This window comes from Chinchilla lanigera, unplaced genomic scaffold (genome assembly GCF_000276665.1).
Source record: "Chinchilla lanigera isolate Chin_1 unplaced genomic scaffold, ChiLan1.0 scaffold00015, whole genome shotgun sequence".
NCBI lineage: Eukaryota > Metazoa > Chordata > Mammalia > Rodentia > Chinchillidae > Chinchilla > Chinchilla lanigera.
Window position 1 is genome coordinate 31,034,249 of NW_004955416.1, and position 11,894 is coordinate 31,046,142.

The following is an 11,894-nucleotide window of genomic DNA, read 5'->3' on the forward strand; positions in this document are numbered from 1 at the left end:
TTTTGTGTATGTGTGTTAGAGATCTGTGACACCCTGTTGGCTGTTTGTGTTATTCTACAATAGTGTATTTTTGTTTCAGTGTTTGCCCATGTGTCAATGTGTCGCATTGTATGTATTTTAGGGGATAATAATGTGTGATTTTGTGTTTGTGTGTAACGTTGTGTCAAGGTAAAAATTCATGTGAATGAATGCATATGCATAGTAGTGTGTATTGACATGAGAATATGTCTATGTCTGTCTTTATGTGTGTGAAAGTCTATTTATGTAAATGTGTACACTGCTGAAAAGAACAACTGATACATTCTTTGTGGTTTACTACCTACTTCTCCTTGAGAAATCATCAGTGTCTACAACAGGATAAATCCACCCCATTTCTAGGTTGTCTCATGATACTGGGCTGTGCCCAGATCACGCCAGCCTGGGCATTAGTGAACACTAACTGGTTAATTTTCCATCTGTGAAACTACAAGGTTACTCCTAACTTTTCTGTCCTCATTACAAGATTGATTGTGTGTGCCGAATAGAGGAAGAGAGGGCTCTTTCTGTTGACTTAGAAAATCATCCTGGAGGCGAAGGGAATGGGTTAGGCAGGTAAAATGAAGAAGGCTGGGGAGTCCGATGGAAATGGCTACAGTCACCTAATAAAGAGCAAATCCTAGCTCAGTGAGGTGGCCGCAAAGAGCTCAATATATCAATGAATTTCAAGGTTTACCCACGTCAGAATGCACTCATTGGTTACACTCAAGCACCAGGCACAGAAAAGGAAATATGACAACCTGATATTTTTTGACTTGCGTGACATAAGTGGATTTGAGAACAAACCCTTAATTTGGCAAGAGAACACGAAATCTAGGTGCAGAAGTAGAGGACATGTTACATGTTCAGTTTGTGTTACAAGGCTTATTCATCTATTTGTTTGTCCTTTATTCTTTGTTTTATGATGTGAAAATATGGAGTGATGCAGAATGCATCAGTGTGTATCAATGCAGGTTAGTTTGAGATTTGGTGAATAAACACATATAGGGTGTTTAGCGGGGTGTTCAGCACTCATTGGTGGAACCCTGTATGGCAATGGGTTGGACAAGACCAAATGCAGCATGAGAGGCAAATGGGCCAAAGGTGTTCAGAAAAGAGCCATGGAACAGGTAGCACTGGGGGAAGGATCTACAACAGAAAACTATGGAGAATAATACAATGAACAGCAGAGTCACTAGGAAGAGTGATGTGTAAATAATGCAGTAAAAGAGAGCAGACAGTATTGCACACAGATTTCGAGGGTGGTGGACACTGTAAATGTACCGCAGAGTAAGTGGGGCTGTAAGAATAGGATTCTGGAAAAGCGATTGAAGAATAAGGAAAAAAATAAAGAAGCAGAAGTTTTTATGCCCATATCGTATACCTTGAGCAACTACTTTTCAGACAACAACATATAATGTATTACCTTTTGTTGTTTCCCTAATGATTTGTTATGAAATTATGTCTCACATTTTTTCCATAAAATACAAATGATTTTTTAAAAAGTAGGATTGGGGTTCTAAACATGAATTCTAAAAGTAAGGAAGGTTACAGGGAATAACGCTTAACAGAAATGGAGAAAAAGGCAAGTGACTGTGTTGTGAGAATGATTTCTTGGATGTGTGTTTGTGTGTGAGCATGTGTCTGTGTTTGAGTGTGTGTGAGTCTGTGGGGGAAAGTGGAGTTGTGGTTCTCTTTCTGTGTGAGGATAGTTTGTGTATCTATGATAGTATATACTTTTTTGCTTCTGTGTATGTGTGAATGAGAGTATATGAAATGTGTTTGTGTCAGTGTGAGAGTATTTTTTTGTGTGAGTGTGTACAAGTGTGAATGTTCTGTGTGTTTAAATGTGTTTGTGTATATGAGCTCTTATAGAGACTTATATTTCTGTGTGAGGCTCTTTATGTATATGTATATATGTGAAGGTGTCTGTACATTCCTCTGTGTGAATGGATTCATGTGTGCTAGCATGCATTTGTGTTTTTCTCTGTGAACTGTGCATGATTTGAATTGTGTGGTATAAAGAGCCCTTCCCAGTCCTTGTCACAGACCAGGAAGTTTATAATTGTAATCAGATGGAAAAGTTATTCTAATTCTAGTGAGTTAGTTCCAATCTACTTCTTCCAGTGCAGTCCACGGCATAGAAAAAGACACAATAATTTATCCACAGTGGTGGGAATGAAGGGGGTCCTGAGTCCGCCCACAATGATGGCTATCCAGAGCAAAGGCCTTGACCCAGGACCCAATGCAGATTTTATTCATTCAGGATGAAGGGTGTGACTTCAGAATGAGAGACTGTGAAAGTGGCGGGAAGTACATGAGTACCATGAGCTGGACTATGTAGGAGGCCCGAAAACAACTCTACAAATGCAGAAAGAATATGGAGAAAGGGTAATCTGCATAGCACAACTGGGACAGTATCTAAAGTTTTTGAGTCAGTGCTTCAGCTCTGCTGTGTAATGTTTGAAGCCCCAGGAGGTCACAGTCTCTGTCTCCAGGCTTGATCCCAGTGGACAGAGTGGAGTGCTGGTTCTTCCTCCAGTCTCATCCAGGTTCACACAAGGTGAAAACGAAGATCCTGGGGAAACACTGCCCGCCATCTTCAAAGACTACACAGCAGCACCTCAGCTAGACTGATGTGCGTTGCATGAAGGCAATTGAAGGGATAAGGAGAAGTCCTAGCCAGCTCTGCCCATATCAATGCATGGAAATAGGGTCAGGTTCAGTCAAAATAGAGAAAATTGCTCGTCCTTCAAAGAGTCACCCAGGTGGTCCTCCACAGTGTTTATTTGTGAGATCATTTTAACCTGCTTTCCTCTCAGTGAGTGTTTGTGTGTGTCTATTAGGATTCATCTTGGTGTGTATTTTATGTTTTTTGCATTTTGGCTGTTTTGTGTATGTGTATTAGAGAGTCGTGACACCCTATTAGCTGTATGTTTTATTCTACAATAGTGTGCTTTTGTTTGAGTGTTTGCCCATGTGTTAATGTGTCGCTTTGTATGTATTTTAGGGGATAACAATGTGTGATTGTGTGTTTGTGTGTATCTTTGTGTTAAAGTAAAAATTCATGTGAGTGAATGCACATGTATAGTACTATGTATTGAAGTGAGAATATGTCTGACTATGTCTGTGTTTATGTGTGTGAAAGTCTATGTATGTAAGTATGTACACATTTATGAGCCCATATGCGTTTAAATGTGTCACTGTGTTCTTATGTTTGTTTATGAGCAGAACTCTATGTATGTGAATGTGTTGTATACGTATGAATCTCTGTGAATGCTGTGTGTCTGTGTGTGTCTGTAGAAATGTACCAGTTCATGTGCTGGTGAGTGCATCAAAGTGTTGGTGTACAAGTTCCTCAATGAATGTGACAGTGTGTGAATTTATAGTCACTTCTGTATATTTGTGTGTAAAAGTGCATGTTTCTTTGTTAATTTGTGTGTTAGAATGTGTGTTCATGTATGCATTTCTCATATGTAAATAAATGTCCATGTATGAGTTTATTGCTGTTTGTTTTTTTCAAATATATCTGTTACCACATTCTTCACATAAACAATGCTTTATCATTTTGTATGTATATATTTTTAAAGCTTAAAAAGTTAAGAGAAATGGCAATACAATGAATGTAAAGACATAAGAGTGATAAAGCAAATAAGGATTTGCAGTGGGGGAAGAAGAGGAATTAAAGGAAAGAGCAAACATTTAAATTAGGAAATGAATGAATGAGGAAAGGCATATCTGATTACAAAAACAAAGCCTTTAAGTACATCACTGGATTTCAGTGGCCCTCTCACTGTGACCACAAAATCAGAGCTCCATGCACAGAGCAGAGAGCTACAGAGCGGAAGCTGCGGCACTGTGCTAAGCGGCAAAGCCTTGCCTGGGGCTTCAGCTCCCTTCCCATCCAAGAACTGGCACATGGGCGTGTGGTGCTTCAAAACTGTTTCAAAATGACTGGGTGAAGGAAGCGCCTTTTCAACTGGCTCTGAAAACTACAGCTGCCATGTCCTTAAAACATACCGCCACAAGACCATGTGCAGTATCTACCAGCTTGAAGGTGAACACTCCATGGGAAAGGGCATACTGACAGCAACAAGTAAAGATAAAAATCAGCACTTAAAAGAATACAAACCAGCATTAGATTTTAAAATGAACTATCACTTCTGAAATTCAAGCCCAATTTGGCTATGAAAAAGCCTCATCGTTTATGATGTCACATACCTCTAGTCCCAGCTACTCAGGAAGCTGTGACACCAAATACCTTGAGCTCAGTAGTTCAAGGTCAGCCTGGGCAACACAGCAAGACACAATTTGATTAAAAAAACAAACAAATGAAAAAAGCCTTTTCATTTTACAGAAAAAACTTAATCATTTAGTAGACTGTATAGATCATATAGGTTTTCTACTAACCTAAAGTTTATTGATTTTACTATTGTTATTGTCTGCTGATTTTCAAATTTTAAATAAAGCAGCTCCACTCTCCCTGTTTCGACCATATTAGTCCGAATTTATCTTTTCTATAAAGTGGGGTTGTAGATAGCGTTTTATTTCAACAAAGGGCTGCAATACTCTCTTACCTGACAGAACTTTAGTGATATTAAAAACTAATCAAATCTCTATAGAAGCTTCACTAACAACCTTCACTGTATTTCTCAAAATATTTATGTCCCACTTTCAGTGCTATAAAGCTTAGAGGTAAGACTTAAGAATTCCTGAGACATATCTTTGTTAGTGTTGAAGAGTAGTATATAAACTACATGAAATTTTGCAAAACATGAGTAAGTAATTTAAACTTTATCAACAAAGGTATGAGAAAAAAAATGAGCTATCTTCCAATAAGAAGCTTCTTTTCTTTCAGGACTTTCAAGCATTCTTTACATTGGCAGAAATGAACCCTTGTTAGGTTCCTACTTCTCCATAAATTCTAAGTCTTAGCTATACAACATACACACTAGTTCTAAACGCTTGACTTAAATACCTAGGTGACTGCAGCAAAAAAGTTTGCCACTCTAATACCAGAGCAGATATATCTGAAAGCAATTTTGAAAAAATGGAAGCTCCAGTGAGTGCCTTTAACAGTCTTTTACAAATGACCAGGTAATGGGAGAACCTATCAGGGTGCAGTCCCATTCACATCACACTAAGGATGTACTTAAAGAAAAGCATCTATTCTTGGGAGTTTGCAGTATTTGAAACATTTGGGGTTTTTAACAAAATACCGATCAGGATTCAGGCTTCAAATTTATGATAAGTAAGAAAATAATGAAGTCTTATTTCTGCCAGGGGTATTGCTTGCCACAATCCTATGAGGTAGTCATTATCCGCATTTTACAGATGAGGAAAATTCTGGCTCTGATAAGCAACTTTAACCTAGTTCACATTGCTGGTGAATACTAAGCTACCTTAATTAAAAGTCTGTGCTTTCCTTCCACTGCATTACTATTTTTCAAACACAGAAGTCTGGGGTAGGAGAGAAATAGTATAACAAGCACTACGGCAGGTTCTCTACACCTAGTTTAACATGAAGAACATACATTGTGTCTGTTTTACATTCTGGGCTTAAGTGTAGCTATTTTTGAAGATGATTCCATAACTAAAGTTTAAACAACCACACTGCATCAGGCCACCTCAGTGCTACAGTTATATTCATTTACCTTCACTATTGTTCCTCTGCAAGGAACAACCACACTTTACTGAAAGTTATTTATACCCATGACGTGTTTTTGCATAAGAGACCTATCAACAATTTGTCATACCTTTTTATTTTTTTGTTTTCTTTGAGACAGGGTCTTGCTATGTAGTTCAGTTTGGCCTTGAACTCACTATGTAGTTCAGGCTGGTTTCAAACTTGCAGCAATCCTCCTGCCTCAACCTCCCAAATTATTTCTCTTTGATATTGTGCCAGTGCATATAACTGTGTGAATGTGTGACTATGTGTTTTTGTGCACGTGTTGATGTGAATCTGTATATGCATGTGTGGGGTGTGTGTGTGTGTGTGTGTGTGTGTGTGTATGCACGAGCCCACTTTGTTAGAGAACAGGGATGTCCAGGAAGAAGGGACAAACATGCTGTCTTTTTTGTGTGTGTGTGTGTGTGTGTGATATTAGGGACTAAATCCAGACCCTTTGCTTTAAGTAAAAAATACAGATTGTTCTGTATTTTAAAATAAGAAATCAGTAAGTGGTTGTACTGTCCTGGCTTGGTGTGAAATTTGTGTTCCTGCTGCCTCAGAATGCCAAAACTACAGGCATGTACCACACAACCAGCTAGGGATCTGTTGCTTTCTGTGTGTGTCCGCAGTAATATTGAAATGAGCTGCAGGAAGACTGGTACAGCGCATGCGTGCAGGCCAAGACAGGAGCGATCTGAAGGAGAAGTGCGGTACTGGCTATTTTCCTCCACGAGAGGGAGCCTCTGCGACATTTCTTTTGTAAAGAATTTCTTACAATTGTCCCATTCCTCACATGCCCCATAGGTGTAGGGATGTCACAAGTAATAGCTTCCTCTTCATGGGACATCATGCAAACATTTTAAGGAATCCTGACACAAAGACCTGGATGTGTATTGGCACCCAAACTACATAGAATCAACCCTCACCAACTCTTCAGAGAGTTGGATCACCTATATTTCTAGAATAACCTGAACATACTCCAAAATTTCTCTCTGTCTGCTAAAGGAACCATTTCCAAAACTACTTCCAACTTTAAGGTTCAACAACTTCTAAGAAGTACGCATCAGCTTAAACATAAACCTAGGTCATTTCATCCTTCAGCTTGCTTGTTACCACTGCTGAACTTGCTGCAGTTTCCTGTGAGGAATCTATAAGCAAGCACATGGTGTACCAACTCCTAATCAAGTACAGGGACATGAGAAATAAGGCTCCAAATTACTTTGCTAGTTTATCCCATAGTATTGTCAGCCATTCATGCCGAACTTTGATAATCCTGCTTATTCAAGCCAAAGTCCAGTCTTCCTAAGAGATGCCCTCGTCAGGGCTATATACAATAGGAAAGACCCACCTCCAGTATTCCACTCTCTAAAACCACCGGGACCTCAAGCATATGACCAGGCAGGAGACATAAGAGTAGAGAGGTGTGGAGTTCTTCAAGTTGGTTCTGATCATTGGTTATACGACCTTCAGAAATTTACTGACCTTTTCAAGCTTCAGTGAGTGGCATTAGTAACACAGGAACATATAGCTGATCTTCTAGGATTTTTTAAGTTATTAAAAATTACTTACTTATAGAGACATAGCATTTTTGCATCTTTATGGGGTAAAGTGTGAGGATCTGAGTCCATGTACACAGTGTATGATGTTCAACTCACTGTCGTAAGCACTTTGTGGTGTGAACTTTTGAAGATATCCTCAAATATATCATCAGTCACTGAAGCCAGTAGTTACCCTACCACACTACAGAAAATCAGTGTAGTAACTGCTGACAGTTCCTCCTAAGTGTGTTTTGCTACCTTTGATTTAACTTCTTTCCCATCACCACCACCCTTCCCCCGCTTCCATTCTCAGATGCTAGGGACTGCCATTTCGCTCTATTCTTCTGAGATGAACATTTTAGTTTCAAAAAGACTTTCATGTCAGGTGCTGCCTCCCTGCGGGTAAGATTTCTATTCTAACAAGGCTTCGCTGGCTGTGTTGGGAAACATCTTGCCCTCGGTGCAGCACGAGGATCTGTGTTCACTGCATCCCGAGATGGGGCCTGCGAGCGCCCAAGCTCCACGAGAGCCGGGCAGGTGGACAGAATCAGTGTGCGGGGCTCAGCCCTTCCCGGCTGCCTCTCAGTGCGCAGTTCAGGGCAGCCCGCTGGGACTGTGCGGAGTGCGAGACCTGTGATGCTCCCTGGGGTGGCCGAGGGCGGCTCCAAGGCTGAGCCTGGGCCTGGGGGACGTGTGGACCAGCTCCTTGCACTGCCGTGGTGCTGATTATGTGATTCCCTGTTGAGGTCCCCCAGGGAAGGGGATGGGCTTTCATCTTTTTCAAATAACATTTATAACTGACAGCAATCATGATTGTCAACATTATCTGAGGGCCATTCTTTGTTTACAGATATAGAGAGATGTATTCTTACATGACTAATATTTAAATCTTTTGATGTTCAGAGCGACAGTGTTTAGAATGGGCAGTGCTCAGGTATGTTTATTACCATATAATGAATGCATAAGCATGAAAAAGTCTATTACTATAAGGAATTTTAAATGAGGGGAGGCACCAGTATGGTAAGGTGCCCTTTACATATTGTGTACTTTAGAAGACTTGTACATCTGGGAAATTCAAATGTACATAACATCATTCTATCCTAAGCAGCCCAATTTATCTTTTTAAAACTTATTATCATAATAAGACCATACATTTTCCATGCTGAAAAACCTTTGTGTTCTCTCATAGATAGTTAACTGTAAATGCTCCACCACTTTCTACAGAGTCTTAGGGTACCTGATTCCACCTCCTGCTTTGATCCACTTGTCCAAAACTCTTTCCCACTCAAGAGAAAGAAATGACACTACTTTCTTTCTGTTTCTTAAACATAGCCTCCCAGGCTGTAGCCTCTTGTGTTTTCTACTTTCTTTTTTTTTTTTTTTTTGATTTTTTTTTTTTTTTTTTTTTAATTGGTACTGGGAATCGAACTCAGGACCTTGTGCTTGCCAATGACGCGCACATGCCACTGAGCTACATCCCAAGCCCTGTAGCCTTTTGTGTATGTGTTGTTTTCCCTGACTAGAAAGACTGACTCCAAGGTTTCCAACTGGTTGGGTTTTTTTTTGGTACCAGGAATCGAACCCAGGACCTTGTGCTTGCCAACCAGGCGCTTGTGCCACTGAGCTACATCCCCAGCCCTGTAGCCTTTTGTGTATGTGTTGTTTTCCCTGACTAGAAAGTTTGACTCCAAGGTTTCTACCTGGTTTCTTTAAAACCATGGGAGATTTCAGGTCCAACACACAGGGGGTTCTTCACAGGTCAGTACTGATTCCTCAGCTCTGAGCACAGCGCCTACCTCACAGTAATTCTCAATAAACATGCTGAATAGAGATTGGGCTGTATTGAATTTTCAGTGCAGAAAGTCCTCAGGGTTGGCCATACAGGTGTCTCTCTGTCTAATGACAAATCCTATGCCATCATTTTGAATAAATCACTGGGCTAATGTGTGGTTATTGGGTCCTGGAAAAAAAAGAGAGGAGTGAGAAAGTGAGAGAGAAAATAGTATAAGCCAGAGAAAGCACAGTGCCTTCAAGCAGCTGTGGGAAAATCATTGTTGGTAAAACTTTGTGTGTGTGTGTGAGTGTGTGTGTGTGTGTACCTATGTGTGTATGCCCGTGTGTGTGTACATGTGTGCATGTGTAAGTGTCTGGAAATATAAACAAAAACTGCAGTGAAAATGATATTTGGATATCATTTGCTGTACCAGCAACTGGAGGTCTCTGAAGGTTCTTAATCAAGTGAATAGAAGGATCAAATTTACTTTCTGGGGGTAGAAAAATGACATGCATCACCTCACCCTCCCCTAGATCTTCTAGACATCTATTTACACAGCTAACACTGGAGATCTAGGCAAGTCATCAATAACTGCTAGTGTTGTAAGGAGGTTTAAAAGTAACCAAAGCCTCAGAAGGGGTAGATGGCACCCTAACAAAACAAGGCCATTGCACTCCACTGGGTTGTTTTCATACCTGTTACTGTTTAGATCTGAAATGCCCCCCAAATATCTCTGTGTTCTGAAAAGGGCTGGATCACGGGGGCACCCCTGATTACTTTATAGCTATGTATGGCCAGGAGATGGGGCCTGGCTGGATAAAGTGGGTCACAACGGACATGACAGGGAGGTGTGCTCCTTCCCGGTCCCTCCGCTTCCTGACTGCCATGATGTGAACAACTTGGCTCCTCTATACCGTTACATCATGCCATCTCTGTCTTGGAACCAGGCAACCATGAGCTGAAACCAACAGCCAAAATAACGCTCTGCTGCTTTAAGTTGTGAGTACTGCATATTTTGTTCCAGCAATGGGAAAGTGACTAAAACAATGCATTGTGTAAGGTCAGATGTTTTTAGCACCTGAACCACCAAGGGCTCAGAAAAGATACCTTTTCTTTCGCCTTCCAAGGGATGAGGCCACATTTTCTTTTTTTCTCACAAAGCCATCAGAAAAATAAAAAATCACGTAACAATTCTCTTCTCTAGTGACAGCTGAGTGATCATAAACTGAGCTGAAACAGAAGTGACCAAGAGGCAGGGAACACAGGAAGTGACAAAAAGTGGATCCTAGAATCCAGGATTACCTTATGTTCCAGGAGAGGTAAAGAAAGTGGAGCACTGAGATCGAGGATCAGCTTATTCCAGGGTCAGTAACTGTGGCAAGAAGCATAGACAAAACGAGCGTTAGGAGATAATAGATCCTCTCAACTATGACTTTCGACTGGCAATTTTAATGCAGAGATTTTTTATGTAACTACTGCTACTAAAGTGCTAACTCCTTTTTTATTATTTTCTGCCAGTTTTATAATTTTTTGGTTCCTCTTTTCCTCTCTTGTTGTTTTCCTTTATGTACCACAGGATGTTTTGCAGTGACGTGCTTTGATTCCTCTTTCTTTTGCATATACGCTAGAGGTATCTCCTTTGTGTTACCCTGAGGCTTGCATAAAATCTGTTGTAACCAGCCCCAAGTTTTAAACTGATAACAGCTTAACTCCAATCACATCCTCAAAAATCTCCAATTTTATTTTTCCCTTACATGTTATACTAGTGCTGTCACAATTTACATATAGTATGCATCAATTAACATATTTTATAGTTATATTCTTAATGCTTTTTTCTTGCAACTCTTATAATAAGGTTAAACATTATTTACACACCACCATGAGTATAGTATTACCTCTATCTCCTTTTATATATATATATATATATATATATATATATTTACCTATAGCAGTGAGTTTTATAAGTTCATATGTTTTTATTCAGCTTCCTTTCATTTCAACTCTACAGTTCTTTGTTATGTAGATTAGTGGCTGTGAATTCCACACATTTAGGAAGGTCTTCCTCTCACTTGTTTTGGGACAGTTTTTCCAGACATAGGGTCAGCAGCTTCTGGATGAGGAGTCTCAGCATTCTCCTTGCAGGACCATCCCAGCTCCAGTAAGCCCCCTGTCCCCTTTCTGTAATGCCAGGACACAGAGAGGTGTCATGTGGGGTGCATGAGTTTTATGTGGGCCGCCCCGTCTGTGACATCCTATTATAGCAGAGACCTGAGGTGTGTACTTCTTTCCTTTTTGACAGATTTCGCCTGCAGTTTTTATAGCTTCTTTTGGTTGTCCGTATTTCTCTATTTGGGATGTGTGTTTGTGTGCATGCACACATACATATGTGTGTTACAAATACTAGTGTAAATTTTCATTTTACCTAAAAATTTCTGCTTTGCTAGTAGTGTTGCTCTGAATATATAAATAAGCTGAAAACACTGTCTGTGCCCAATCAAATGTGCTTCTGGGAAGATTTTACTTGATTTGTGGTGATCTCCAGTGTTTACAAAGATTTTCTTATTCTCACTTTTCAGATTCACTTTATGGCAGAATGAAAAATCCCTTTCCTAATTTTACCTAGCAATTGAATGTGTTTTCTAATATGAAACAGCTTTAAAGAAAATATCTCAATATATTTACAATAACTTAATATATGTGTAGTCCAAAGTTAAATTATCAGTAATTATTTTAATTTCTAGCATTAATGGTAGAAATTAATACTATTAATTAATACTAGTTAATAGTATTAGGTACTAGTTAACAATTGTTAGGTACTAGTTAACAATACTAGTTAATACTATTAATTAACTATTAATTACTATTAATTTAAAAATTAATACTATTAATTAACTAC

The 11,894-nt window shown here is 39.6% G+C and overlaps 1 long non-coding RNA gene across 1 annotated transcript in view; it reads right to left on the reverse strand.

Moving 5' to 3' along the window:
* Positions 1-11,894, reverse strand: part of LOC102020911 — a 68,786-nt gene that overhangs the window by 51,790 nt on the left and 5,102 nt on the right. Inside the window, exon 2 of the long non-coding RNA XR_260441.2 lies at positions 10,301-10,370. This is a non-coding gene — a long non-coding RNA (uncharacterized LOC102020911). The remainder of the gene's footprint in view (positions 1-10,300; positions 10,371-11,894) is intronic.